This window comes from Amblyomma maculatum, chromosome 3 (genome assembly GCF_055883805.1).
Source record: "Amblyomma maculatum isolate TAMU_Amacu chromosome 3, ASM5588380v1, whole genome shotgun sequence".
Classification (NCBI taxonomy): domain Eukaryota; kingdom Metazoa; phylum Arthropoda; class Arachnida; order Ixodida; family Ixodidae; genus Amblyomma; species Amblyomma maculatum.
The window spans coordinates 53223473-53238880 of NC_139346.1; the positions used below are offsets into that span (position 1 = coordinate 53223473).

General features: G+C 43.7%; 1 protein-coding gene across 4 annotated transcripts in view; it reads left to right on the forward strand.

Moving 5' to 3' along the window:
* The first annotated feature begins 2161 nt into the window (after window positions 1–2161).
* Window positions 2162–15408, forward strand: part of LOC146194773 (putative monocarboxylate transporter 5) — a 70962-nt gene continuing 57715 nt past the window's right edge. The window contains exons 1-2 of one of the 4 annotated variants that reach the window (XM_084597539.1): window positions 2162–2315; window positions 9502–9706. The gene's annotated coding sequence lies outside the window, so the exon portion shown is untranslated. Of the gene's footprint in view, window positions 2316–7945; window positions 8310–9501; window positions 9707–15408 lie in introns of those variants that run through there. The other 3 variants (XM_084597540.1, XM_084597538.1, XM_084597541.1) reach the window with 3 other exon arrangements.

Here is a 15408-nt window from a genome sequence, read left to right on the forward strand (position 1 = left end):
GGTTAATATACAGTGCCTATGCAATCGATGATTCGGTCATGACATTGACCTGCTAAGTGACTTAGGTGACGAACCGCAGATCATTATTAATGACAGGGACATGAAAAACAGAACGGTACGCCTAAAAGTTGATATGCTGAAAACTAGAGGCAATTAACAGCCTCAGAAGAAAAAAACGGCCTACGATAGCTAGTAAGCAATGGAAGGGATAGGGAAATGTGTCTACTTTTGACAGCTATTTACCACAGACCCACACTACAAAAATCAAACACTAGAAGAATAACAATGAAACGAAGAGCGCTGGCAAGTGCTCTCATGTGATGAATGATAGCTTACCTGTACTATGAAGAGGAAAGTCTTCATATAGCATTTGCGTCTTACCGACACTGACCGACCGAGCAGGAACGCTAGCAAACATGGCTGAACTTTAACTAGGGATAACGGAGTGAGGTAGAAAGCGGAAAATTATAGATGTAGCATTAAGAGGATAACGCAGAAAGGTACAAACGGAAAATTATAGGTGTAACATTAGGCGACTAGAAGCGTACGGAGTGGGTAAGAGAGCAAAGGTGAGTGACATTCAAGTCGGAAGTGTTATCAATGTGCTTCGTGTGTCCCCCAATGAAATACCCTCCCCGGAGGACATATAGAGTGCTTGAATAAATAAAAAAACAAATAAATAAATGGGCATGAGAAGGGCGCGTGACGCTGAAGTACAATAACCGACACGGAGTTAACAGAGGGGATTCGAAGGGCACGTAAGCGTAGCAGGGGGCGGCCGGAATAGAGGTCAGCGGAAGAGAAACGGGAGTTTTGAAGAATTATGTGGATGCAGATAATACCGAACTAGATTAAGCGAAAGAGGGATTTTAGAGCGTCATCAACTCTGGAGTGGGTTATGTTAGGCTGGTGACCGTGAAATCTGTAGTCTGTTGAAAGCGTGCTCGTGCGCAACCGCAATGCAAAGTTCTTATTTCGACTTGTACCCTATTAAAATTGACGGAATAGTTTTGAGCTCAAGTATTGTTCTTTTGTTAAAAAACGTTTTCTAAGAAATTCGAGTCAAACCGCATATTTTTAAATACTCAAGCCAAGTGGCTAAAGAGCGTCTTTCGAATTGGTCGCAGGTTGCTGATTAGTCTCCTGTGTGATGTAGTTGCAGTCCTCTTTGGCCAGGCGGGGTTTTCGAGACCACATTTTTGACTGCCCCGCGAGCGATGCTTAAATCGGTGCGCGCTGCTAATTTGCCATGTAAAATAAAGCTAAAAGAAATGAAATGCGCGGCTCCTCCTGAGAGTTTTCGCGTTTTCCCTGTCACACTGCTAGTCATACTAGTCATCTTTACGCAAAGGGTGGTCTGGCATCATCTGGATTGAATGGTAGCGCAGCCTTGACATTGGGAATTCCGAAACAAAATTTAATGTTGACACACGCACTTTACTTGCGATATAGTCCGATGACGGTGCCGTCGTTTGTTCGAATTCAGTTTGTTTTCCTATATTACAAAAATATTTTCGGCGGTGAGACGTTTCTGCGTTTGTAACCTGGTGCCTTATTGAAACAAGCCTGACTTTAGCTGAGCTCAATAACCATTCAGATTTCTTTTTGAAGGGTTTAGTTCTGGAATTTTTGATGTATTGCGTTAAAACGTAATTTTTTTTCCCGCATTGCGTCCTGTTTGTCCTGTTACAGAGAGGGAGAGAGGGAGGTAGGGAGGACGGAGCTGTAAAAATCTGCTAAATATAAGGAGCACATCCTGTAGGATAGAAATAAGCGAAACGTGGAGCGTTAAAATCAATCAATTTAAAATGTGAACTACTCGGTGCGCTCAGGCGGAATTCCGGGGACTCTCCGTCAGGAATCCCTGTTTTAGCTGTGCCACTTTGTTGTAGATGTCACGCCAGTACAAGCTGAGGAGAAAAGACAATACCTGGGATGAGAGGCGACGTCGATCTCGGTGCGTCAGCTCCTCGCGCAGCAGCTCGAGATAGCGGGCGAGCTGTCAGGTCTGCCCTTTCCGCGCTGGCAAGAAGCCCACCGCGGCATATTTGCTTTCCTTTCTCGCCCAAACAGACGAGCCGGTTCAACGCTCTGCCCGCCGCAGAGCGCGAAGGTAGCGGCACCTCCTCGCTCTTAGCGTGCGCCGGTGGGCGCGGCCTGTTTTGTTTCTTCCAAGGAGGTTCGCACCGATGCACTGCACGAGCAGGAGCTACCTTTGTGTGCGCGAATGATTGCGATTACTGTCGTCGCGTAGCAACACGTAAAAGTCAACAAGAGACACTGGCATTTATTTTGCACTTCTAACTGATCGCAAGGTACGTAAAGGCCTTTTGTCGTTTGCTCTTATGAAACCTTGACCTTAATTTTCGTTTCCATTTTTAAGCGTGCTCTTACCCCGCAGTATTTATGAAACCAAATATTCGTGACTGCTGAAAAAGAAAATAAACAGGAGATCACCGAAAACTACGATTTCACTTAACCCCTTTCGAGGAGCGTTACAGTAAGCAGATTCTTGGCGGTATCTCTGATGATGGTGTAGTCACTCTTCCTGAATTTATATATTTGTTATTTGAATTTATTGCATTACTAGTTACATTTTACCTCAAGAACGCGTTTATATTGCCTTCAACGTACTGTGAGTTGTGCTTATATGTCTTGCTGTACACACAGGGTGCAAGAATTGATGAGGTACTTAAGTGAAATTTTCCCACTTTGCCGATTTGGTACCAAATGACATTGAAAGGAGTATAAACAAACATCCAGCTAGGAGCATGCGTTTTAATCCAATTGTTCCCACCAAATCGAACACGCGGAAGTTTTATACGGTAGGGAAGGTTTGCGGTGGCGCCATGGTAAATATAGTCTTTGAAACCAAGTTTGGCATAACGTTTAAATTTAGATTTTATTTCTTACGAACTTGTTCTAGGCAATTTGTAGTAGGTGGCAGGTCTTGAATAAAAACATGGGCAGTTAACAAGTATGAGTTTTAACCTCCCGATGTGACAGGGAAAATAATGGACGGCGCCGGAGAATTGTTCTGAGGAATGTAGGCCGCCTTGGATAGTTTAACAAGCGCTGACGTCACACAGCAGTGAACATGGCAGCCGCGATAAACAACCACAGGCATCAGGTTACCGCAGAGCTTGGCATCGCGTTATGTAGTGAGTATTATGTTATACCTACAACCTCATATATATTTCAATAATACGGATACCCCGATTTCCACGCTGCAGTGTCCAAATGATGCACCTAGTATAATACGCCAATTATGCTTCTATTGGTCTGTCACCCAAAATAGAATTTTAGTTTTTAAGTTCCAGTTGGCTTGCTGTATTTAACGTCCTAACATCACCCCTGTTATGAGGGACGCCGGAGACGGAACGTGGATTGGCTTGCTGTGCTGTAAAAATTTAGGAGCCTCTGCGCAATTTGACATTTGTAGAAAGGCGTCTGCCATCATTCTTAACAGTTCATTAAAGAGAGTAAACCTTTCGATTGGCTTCCGGCACTATGATTTAAAAATCGGAAAAGAATTATTTTCGCACGCACTATACTAACTTGAACCGAGACTGAGAAGCTGACGATGGCATCAAGCGGAGACGCGCTTAAAAAGTACTTGCTGGTGCTGGCCAAAATGCGTTTAACCGGTGGGGTAATGCGTCGCGTTGTGGTGAAAGCTCATCGGTGTCTTTGGCGCCTGCCAGTTATTATCGGTCTAGGCAGTCGGGATGACATGGGCCATAGCAACAACATAGATGAATACATAATTAAGAAATTAAGCTGGTATACTAGGTACCGCACCTCCACCAATTGGGATGCAATGCATACATCACCGATGCGGGCACGTCGGCACGAGCCTCCCTTTTATTAACTCGGGAATCAAGCAATTGCTTCTTCAACCATAAAATAAAAATATACCATTTCTTATAACCCATCGCAATGTAACTAACTGAATTTGACATTTATTCAGTGAAAATATTACTGATCGTGTGAATTTCGCAACCTTGCGAAAGATTAAGAAAGATAATAATACGCAAACATAAATTAGCAAGATCAGAACTGTACAGTATGGGTTTGTTCGTTATTATACCAGACATGATTTCCCAAAGTGCCAAGAGCATTTATGCTGAATATTGTGAGCAGCGAAAAACATTCAACTGCTGTTGCAAGCACAATGGCCGACAAAACAGAGCTGGAAGCGTCCTTAAGAAAACAGTGTCTATTACAGTACTGGAGGACCGGAATCTTTTTTAGCACAGTTGATACCTTGTGAGATCACCGTAAGTACCGCATCTGCTAGGCACCTTTTTGGAGTCCATGCTGGGTGGTGTTATCATTGCGGTCGAAAATAAAAGAAATGAATAGAAGGCATATTTTTGCACAAAGCAGTCGGTCGCACCTAGAAAGTGACGTGCAGGTACAAAGAAATCGCGAAAGCATCGTCGCCACTGAGAAGTATCGGTACGATATGATGATGCCACAATTGAGCGCATAGTTTGCGGCGATCGCTCCGTTTTGACAGGAGTCGAGCGAGATTTGAAAATGCATCCTCATAAGGACGTAAAAAAAGAACTATGATATTGATTCACTGTTCTTTTGTATTTTGCTGAATGGTAGGCACTTCCGACAAGAGACGCCGATAGTGGGGAAATTGCATTCTATTCTACCAGTATTATTTACGGATGCCAAAGGACGTGAAACAATCATGCATCAACAAGTTTGATCAGGTGGTTTTATCTGGGATGTTATAACTTTGTAAGCAGACGTGTCTATCCCCCCCCCCTCCCCTGCGACCGCGAACCTTAGGGTTCGTCGCTCCCAGCGAAAGCTCCTTTCAAAATGGTTAGGTTTTAGTCATAACGTCGTTGTACCCGACGCTTGGTGAGTGTGACGTTTAATGCGGCACACGCATTTTCTGTTCCGACCTTTTCTCTCCTGTCTCTTGCAACGCTCCTATTTGACAGCCATCAGGTCTTTGCATTTTCATATGCGGTTTCCTTCAATCAAAACACGAGGGCGCACTGCTCACTTGCCCCGTGGAGGATCGTTGCAATAAGAAACTGCAGCAAAGAATACACAACCCAGAAAGAGAGCCTCCGAATTAGATTACCCGCTATACATCCGTGGAAATAGAGAGATGATCTCCTTAAACGTAGCCCTCCCAAGATTTATGCTTAGCGAAGCGCATATGGGGCAGGCTGATGTGGAGAAGTTGTGAGGCTAATTTTATGCAAGTTTTATAGAATGAGGAATTCATTGTCATGCTTTACTCTCCTATAGTAAAGGAGGCATCTTCAAATTGCTTGTATATATACCGAATCGATGCGGTTTTTGTGTAAAGGTTTTTTTTTTTCCCTAAATTCAATACAAAGGAGAAATTTAACCCCGAAGATGCATCCACTCTGACGAATACGTAGTTCCGACAGAAACGTGCAAGGCTGGAAGACTCATTCAGTGTAGTTGGTGCATTAGGTAAGAGGAAAAAAGCACATTAAAATACACTGATAGGCACGATCTACTGCCATCGCGCCCCATGTACCGCTGCTCTGCTCTTAGGTGCGGCGCTTAGCAACAAATATTAACTCTCCTCCCTTTACGTTCCTCCCCCTCCCGTCCAGTTGCGGCGGGCAGCGCACGCAGCTGTGGAGGCCTGCAGGGCCGCGTTGGCGGGATGCCATTCTCGAAATAAGCAATCACTCGGTTTTGAGAGAACAAACCCAGTGCCCTCGTGCTGTTTTCCTTGGCACCCTGCAGATCACGACGATACCGCTGGATAAATAAAAAGAGGCGAGTTGCTTCTTAAACGCGCCATAAAAATTACAGATAAAAGGATTGAAACGCATGAGAAGCACAAGCTCCCGAAGCGAGAGAAAAGAGCAAGGTCTGAGGCACACAGTGCGAAGCCCCGAGACTTTTGCTGCCTCTGCCAAATTAACTGGCTGGTATTGATTATTACCAGTGTAAAACGAGCATATGGGATCTAAATCATAAGATTATTTCAGTGGTGAGGAAAGGCACAGCTGTCCGTTTAAATGAATTTTTTATTTTGCCCTTGACTAACCGCTGGAGCCGTAAGGTGCTAATCAAATCATATAACATAATTATGTTTCGCAAAAATAGACCCGTTGAAGTTGAGATGAATTAATCCGGACACAACCATCTGCTAGCCTCATTGGTTTGTTCTTTGTTATTGTGAAAGTCACGAAGAAGCGAATGTACGCCGTTCGAACCCGTAGTCAGGCAACGACGGATTGTGTGAAAGCTATGCAATTTTCATTTGTGTTGCCATGGATACATTTCAGTAGGTGGATACTAATGTATTCGATCTTTATACGAATCTAATGCACCTTCTGGGACCGACCTCAATTTCTTGTTGGAAAGCCGCAACACTGTTGACCTTATAGTGTACAATGTAATGCCACTTCCCGGAAATGCGCCCAAGGAGTGCAGCTGCATGCCATACAAACAGAAAGGCCTCAACAGGTGCCACAGCTGGGATGATACCAACGATGCTCCTCATACCTTTGTTGAATAGCTTCACTGCAGCGGCCTCTGCAGATGTTTTGCCCCTACATACGGCATGAACGAGTAATATAGTAATAGCCACGTGTCAGGGTTACATCCGGTCGTCGGAGTCACCGTTTACTTTTCACACCCGTATATTTAAAATTGTACATGATATTAAAGTTTTGCGCTTCACTTAGACGCGCTAAAAGTTATCTAATACTATTATTGTACTATACCCACAAATAACTGTGCATATGTTCTGACGTCGCTTTTCAAAGAGTCTAAGATCCCGAGCAGTTCATCTTCAGTTCCAAAACAGTATTTTGGAATGCATACATAACATCTTTGGCAAGCAGTATTAGGAAAAATGATTGGCACAAAACAAGTGTATGTAAATAATGTAGAGAACTGTACGGGAGAGAATGTATGAATTCTATACAGGCTGTTTACGTTGCAAATATATTTTTTCGCAACAATGAAATAAACCACGCCCCTGTATTAAAATTTCTATCGAAAAAGCTTTCTTTTGTGAAGTATAAAAATGGTTGGCATTTATTGCGATAGCGCTTAGAGACTCGCTAGGCGCTGAATCCTGAAATAGGTATTGACGGCAGCGTGACACCAAAAACCTGAATAGCTGAGAAAAACAAAATAATGGCACCTAAAAGAAATGTAGCTGGCTTGATTAGTACAGTCCATCCTATGACAGATGAATCACGTGTGATACATACTACCAAGTTTTATTTTGCTTTTTTTTATCTGTTACAAGATTTTCACTAATCTTGTAACAAAATATTACACTTTAATACACAAACTACACAAGTTGCCTTACATGTTTGAAATTTTGCAATTATCAAAATGTTTTCATGGGCTTCACCCCAGACTGTGAGCAGGCTCTCGTACGTGCTTTGAAGACGTAGGCGTAGAATCATTAGCGCGAAACGTTACCTCTACATCAACTAGGAACTTCCGTGCAGACAAGACAAAGGAAGGCCTATTAAACAGTGTCGAAGGTCGTAAGTAAACCACACAAAAAGTAACATGAAGGTAAGCACTTCCACTAATTAGCGTCACTAGTTGCTGTCACAATGCGTCATAAGCATATGATGAATTGGTTAGTGCGCTTGTAGCAAACGAAAACGCTTTTGCATCAACGACTTTGTAAGGTTGCCTATTCACCATTTTTTTTTAGTTTCACAATTTACGTGGCCCTACTTGCAGTCTAAAATTACGTGCTGTGTTTTCGTTTGGCACAGGTTACACTACTGTTTGCGGAAGTCAAAGTGATTTATTAACCTGTAGCCTGCTTATGAAGACACAAATGCGGCTTCCGCTCAGCAGGCAGCACTGTTCTCTCATCTATCATTGGTTCGGGTCACTCCGACGTCATGGCACTTCCTCTACTTTTTTCAAATTTTAACAGATCGCAGAAGTCCTGTTGCAATCTCAGCGCCTCGTTTCCAAGCCATTCTAAATGGCTGCTTATGATGTTAGGAGTGAAGTACGTAAGTAAGGACAGAAACAATGACAGGCCAAAACGTTGCGTAATCACCGACTGTGCTTGAAACTTGTCCTCACTATAGCGACAATAATTGGCACTCCAAAACCGCTCCAGTGCGGCGTCATAATCAGATGGCCTGCTTTTTTCAGTGCTTTAGGACCATTTATACGGCTAGGGCAGCACTTACCTACAACGCTTGTCTTATACCTCTGATCTGGTAAGAACATCAAGTGAGACGCAAAGTCGACGCGAAAAACATGAGAAGCTGAGTGTTTCAAGCGAGAAAACTGGGTATTTTCAAGTAAGAACATCCTACTTTGCTTATCTGTAGCTTTAGTGGTGGTACGAAATATGCAGTGAAATTTATTTTTCTTAATAATTTGTTCACATTTCGTAAACTATCATTTGAAACACAGAGCGTTGGCAAATCTTGTTTGAGCCTTTAGAGTCACAGGAGTGAAATTGCAGTATCCGGCTTGTACAACCTATCAGGCTATATACCAGTGACACGTCGCCGGGTAGTGTGTTATACGAGCTTCTATCAGTATTTTTTTTTAACTTCGACCGGCTATTGCGTGTGTACAGGATGCCTTTGCCTTTTTTTCTGTACTATCATAGAAACCTAATATAAAAGGTAAGTGGAGACTTTTAACATTCCGAAGTGCTAAAAATAAGTCTGTGTTTTTATCCCAGCCAAAAATTAAACAGGAATGAGTAGAGCTATATTTTGTTTTTATACCAAATCCGATAAATAATATTTTACCCAGATGGATATCACTGTTCGAGATTAGATATCTCATTTTGGAAATAGTAATCATGAAGGAAATGAAACGTGTAACTCACGAGAACAAGGAAAAACCATAAATACGGTATACCAAATGTACTGACATTTTACGCTTTAGTTGATTACGGGTGATACGTGAAAAGGATGGTTGTGCAGAAATTGCTCCCGCACACGCAGCACATGGGAGACACCTATATCTTAGAATAAAAAAAGAAGTGGCAGCCATTGCAGCTCTCTAGCTGTTTCTCCCTTTGGGAATACTGTATATAGTGTAAAAGAAGCAAAAGTGTTTCCTTGCCTTAAGTGATTCGGTTAATTGTTCGCAAAAATTCGAATGTATGCTGTTTGAGGCCACCTTCGGTATGTTAAAATGTCGTTTGAAGGCCGCATGGCCTCTAGTGAAACATTTGTGCAGTTTGTCACACCGGCTATTTGTCCCTTTATGCTAGCCACCTGACGCTGTCTTAAGCGCGCACTGATACACACAGTCACCCCACACAAAGCATTAATGTGAAGGCAAAAAGTGCATAAGGAGCAATATGGTTGCCGGCACAATTGCATGGTACATTATGTTTGAAATCAGGCGATTCAAAATGAGACTACTGCTGTCGATGTAGATGACTTCCCCAGCTACTTCGTCGTCTTGCTTTATCACGGTTTGTACAACCAGTCACGGTTATTCCGCGTCTATTCTTACTTGTTTCCCGAGAAGCACCGGCAATCCTGTCTTCTATTGTCCCTGACAAGATGCAAGTAGACCCGGCTCGGTCAAGAATCCTGAAGAAATTATCTTATCGGTTCTGGCTCTGAGGCGCCCTAGATTTCTCTTGCCGGAAAGGCACGCCGTTCATCGCTATTTTCGCACAGACAACGGGGAGACATCAACCGGCACTAGATTTGATGGATGCGTTCCGGTAAGTGTCACTTCCCTGCAATGAGCGGTTTGCGGTCTTTAAGTTAGTGTCCAACTATTTGAGAACGTTTCGGCTATATTCCATCCCTCCGGAAAGGCCTTCTCCACTATACTGCGCAAAACATTGGTACTATATATCTTTCCTGGTTGACCTTCATAATGAATGAGGAGATTGCTTAATATATAGTTCAAAGAGTGTACTGTATATATGTGACCCACTTCAGTGATTTCCCAACTTGGTTCTAATATAAGCTCAGCTCAGGAAGAATTGAATGCACCCAAAAGTAATCGTGAGAGCGTTTCTTTTATAAAGCGTCTAGTGCACCATTTTCCTGTAGTAATTCTCTTACATCTCGATGCCACTGCTTTGCGTTTGTGTAATACTTTGTAAGGGTTCTCCTGGCCCCGTCAAGTGCAAAAGCAGCTTTTTGCCAGGAGATCCCCCAGTTGTACTGGTGAAATAAATAAATAAATAAAATAAAACATATTTCTCCACGTTATATTCATACATATCTACCGGAGGCATGGCAATATTTTATTTGTATCAGTCCCATGAAGGCCACAGTGTAGCCCATTCTTGCGGTTTTCGAAGTATCTTCAGTGTTTTTCGTATCAGATATGGGTCACAAATTTTGCGCCTTGCTCCTCAATAGTTTGGTTGGTTTATATGATTTAATGTCTCCAAGGAACTCAGGCTTTGAGATATGCCGTAGTGGAGTGCTTTCGAAATTTCGGCCATCCGGGTTTTTTGACGTGCACTGACATCGCACAGCACACGTGCGGCTTGCATTATATCTCCACCGAAAAGCTCCTGCCTCGACCGGGATTCGAACCCGAAGAATTGGGCAAAGTAGTCAAGTTCTCTAACCATTGAACCATCATGGCGGGGTGCCATGCTGCTCGAATTTCCCCGCACTGTATGTCATATGAGCCACATGCGTCTATGATGGACTACGTGTGTTGGCTGCATTTACGAGACAAGTCGGGCATGAAGTATTATTGGAAATCGCCATCACAGCAGGCTGCGCTACGCACGCTTAAAATGAAAGCTGTAAGATGACAAATGACTGGCAGAGAAACATTCCCCGCTGAAAAACATTGTATTAGAAAGGAACTGTCTTGTTATGAGAAGAAATTTACTGGTCAAGTTTAATAAGAAAATGCAGATGATTCAGGTCCCCTAACTTTTCCAGAAAGCACGATTTTTGATCGTTGACATGTGCATACGACTTACATAGTGTTCGGTTGTATGGAGACAACGAGAGATAAACACAAGCATTACAGAACAACAAAAGAAGGCAATACAGTCTGTAGCACTGTTGGCCCGGGTAATTTGTAGTACTGTTAGCATGTGTTTATCGCCTTTGCAACTTTGACTTCCATCTGCTATTTTTGAGGTGACATGCAGACATGGTGCTACTGAATCCACCCGTGTGAAAGCGATGCGATGTGATCAAACACAAACAACACACCTTTTATGGTTACAATGCGATAGGATAAATACGACCAATAGAACCCTTAATGTGTATAATGCGATGGGATTAGGATCACAAATGACCAAGAACTCTTGCTGTGTGCGATGCGATGGGATCAAATACGACCAAGAGAACTCTTTTTGTGTGCGCTCTCATTCACGGAAGAAGCCTTGTATAGCTACGGCTTGGCAGCAGCAGCAGCTGTTACAGCAACATTTCCTGGTTATACGGCGTCGGCGCAAAACAGCGCCACACAGATTCGCTAGCATGTTATGACTCCATCCAAGACGTCACTAGAATGCTAACTCGTAAAGCATAATATAACGCGGTCCGAACATATGATGTCGCGAGCGACATCATAGGGGCATAATGTGGGCTGTGCAGAAGAGGAAAATCCGTATGGAACAAAGGATTTTTTTTTCACCGCCGCGAATAAATTCAAGAAAATTCTTTACTGCCCTCCGCTATAAATGCCGTCTATTCACGGTGCTTAGCTTCAGTTACGCAGTAAACCATTCGCTGTCACTCGCACCAGATTCATAAACCAACTTCATAAGTCAATTCACACCAAATTCAAACCAAAAACAATTCATACCAAATTCATAAACAATATCAGCGTTAATCATGTTCTCGGAATTTTGCTGCGACGTATTGCCATGATGGAAAACATGCTTCAGCTAAGCACGATAAACGTTTCAGACTGCACCAATTGTAGCGCTGCTGCTTGTAATATATGAAAGGTATTCCTACGTTACTAAATTTAACGATGTGGCTAGGGCTTTGGAGGAGAGCCAGTGCAGACTGCCGATTTCAACTGGCTATTTTTATGACAGAAGTGAGAGGCACTGAATCAGCTGTCATATAAAAGAACGCCGATATCGTTATCTTAGGTATTTCTACTTCAGAATTTCAACCGCCGTCATTATTTAGCAAGGCGTTTCGACCACGAACTCGCTCTGAAAATAATTGTCTTTAAGGGAGCAGGCGCTAACTACATGCAAGGTGGCACAATTTAAATATATAATGAAAAGCAGTTACGGCGCTCGCTCTTAATTCCTTGTCTCCCTGGCAAGAGATCAAGGATCCTCCTTTTCAGCCACCTGACTTCGTTGTAAATATCATAAAGTTTAGAGTTTAGTTGGAAGCTTGAACTTGCTTGGGGAACGTCTTAGGTAAACACACCTGAACAACGAGTCTAGGACAACCGCCATAATCTGCAGCCATGTGCTCCGTGAATGTGCAAGAAAGGATGGAGATTAGAAGGATGTCACCCTTCTTGCGTTTTGAATAATCTGAAGCAGCACGCTAACACTAGCGTTCGGTTTCTTTTCGAAAAAACGCTAGGCAGAATCTCAATAAAGCAAACGCTTCCTAGACATTTTTTTATGAGAAACCTCAGAAACTCCACTTAAGCGCAGTTTTTTCCGGCAACACAATTCATTCGATTGCCTGCAATGGCTTTGCAAAAGCTCCCCTGGTTAAAGGGCGATGACAGAGTCGTACAATATATTGCCGTCTTATGCTTCTATGACTTATATACAGGTCTGTGATTCTACTCGCAAAGTTTTAGTGCCAAGCGCGGTGTGCATATTACAAAAAAAAGCGATATAAATCGGAATCGGGAAGCGCCTCCCACCGAGAACGACCGCCATTTTGAAATGCTCCTGTGACGTCACAGAGGATGCGCGGAGGAGCATCGTCTGCAATGCAGGCTGCAATATCAAAGCTGAGGCTCGGGAGTCCGTCGCAATCGCGCGCGCGGCTGTGTGATAGGCTAGATGGAGACGGCGGCGACTGGGAGGCTCTTGTCCGGTGCGGGCATGCAGTTAAAGCAATCGAATCCCGTTGGGGTTTACGAGGACGGGACTGAAGCGGCCGCGGCGGTACATGCTTTCGTACGCTGGCCGTGGCCAGACTGAACAGAGTTTTGCAAAAATGCTTGATCAGTCAAAAATAATTAAGTCTGACTAACACGCGCATATAATAGCAAGTCAAGAGTTACCGCTTCGTTTAAAAGCTTTGTCTGCTCCTTTAATGTGGCAAGCTTTGCTCTCGCGTCAAGATATGCTTGGCTGAGATTTACTCTTAGTTTTAGGACCAAAAGAAGAGCGATGGAAATAGCTCAGCAATCAGGAACATAACGCTAATCCCTTCTCACATTCGTGGTCCATGTACTACGCGGAAGGAGACGTTGCACAAGTTGTTTTTTATATGCGAGAGCGATTTTTGCTAAAACAAGCTAACTCTTATAACGTAAGAATAATATTTTGACGGCCTGAAATAGAGATAAGAGAAGATGAGGTCGATGAAGAAGCGGCTCCTGCTGGGACTCGTAAGTGGGCAGAGCTGCGTTCATACAGAAACCCCGAAGATGGATTCCCAGTTTGAACCTGCCGTCATCTGAGCCTACGGTGTGTACTGACAGCGAGGTTCGTGCCTAGCAGCTCATGGCAGCATCACCAGGAGCCGCGTTCGTTCACGGGCTTATCCTGCGAAGACGTGGATGAGTGGCTCACTCACTACCAGCAGGTGAGCCGTTACGATAAGTGGGACTCTTCCCCCCAGCTAGAACGTAGTCTTTGCGCTCAATGACATAGCGCTGACATGGTACGACAACCACGAGGACACTTTCACCACCTGGGTTCGATTTGTGGAAGAATCAAAAAGTTCTTCGGAGATTCCTACGTGAAGAAGAAGCGAGCTGAACAAGCGCTCTCTCAAAGAGCTCAACTAACTTCCTGGGGAAACATGCACTAAGTATATCGCGGAACTCCTGAAGCTCTGTAAGTTGTCGATGCTCGCATGACTGAAGATGACAAAGTTGGCCATCTGCTTGAAGGGTTTGCCGAAGATTTGTATATTATTTTATCGGCGAATCAAGCCTTGACTAGGTGGCGGACGTGATCCAGCATTGCCGCACGTTTGAGATGCTGAAAATGCGTCGGATAGTGTCCACGTTCAGATGTTTGGCTAGCGTGACGTCGGTGGCCGCTGTTGGCGCTGCTGACGTAATATCGAATAGCGATCTAGCCTCCACGATCCGTCCGATCGTTCGCGAATAAGTGACCCGGTCGCTAGAATAAGCTTGGGGCTCCTCAGCGCCGTCTCCATTGCATCCGCCGTGTCCGCCTCCTACAACCGCTTTTAATGCAGCGGACTTCGTTAATCCAGCGTACTTCGATGGATACCGACGACCGCAGCAGCTGCGGCAGAGCACCATACCGAGGGCAGCCCCAAGGCAACGAACCCGCTACTACTAGGAGACATATGACAACCGCCGACGCGAGGCTTTCAGTAGCGACTACGCATCCAGCACCTCCACCAGGATGCTACGATCGAGGTTCTAATTCATGCAGGACGAACATCGAAGATGCAACCCTGTCCACTTGCGAGTCCCAGCACGAGCCGCTTCTTCATCGAGCTCATCTTCTCTTATCTCAAATTATGTGCGCCCAATATGCTTTTAATTGTACGCCTATATTATACAGCATGCCCGTCAATTTCGGCATCCCGGCAATTTATAGAAGAGAGACTAAAACAAGTTCCAGGATCACTAGGGTCGCATGTTATAATGAAGGGTTCCCAAAGATAAGAGAATATGTGAAAAATATTTTTGCTGAAGAAAAAAACTTAGTGACCACCATCCACTTCGTGCATTCAAGAGTGCAGCCGACACCGCGAATAGCAGAAAACATGGAGATATCTCGATTTCACGTCAGTGGCCGATGTTTGCCAGACCATAAAGGGGATTGCGATATTATTAATAAAAAATGATTTTAAAACGCTGCTAGACCGCATGAGCTCAAATTTTGAGTATTTATAATTTTGCGTGTGAGGAGCGAAATGCAATAGTCAGGTTATGCTCAAATGTTAGCTGTCATTACCCCTTTAAAGACCATCACTACACGATACAGGTTTATGTTTGCTGTCATTACCTCACTCAGTGGGAACGTGCTGCAATATCCTGGCCGCAATCTAATATCTTTTAAAATAAAGCTGGACCCAAAAGTGGGAGGCCGATAATAGGCTTATATTCAAAACTGTTTTTTGAAACGATTAATCTCATGGCTTCTACTTGAAAATACAAACTTTCGTTTAAAATTTGCAACGTCCTCAGGTAAGCGCGTTATTTCCTTGGAGTGTAACTGTGTACAACAAAGTCAAACAAATAAAGGATATGCAGTGCTAATGTTATGGAGAGTTCAAAATGTTGTCATATATGCTACGT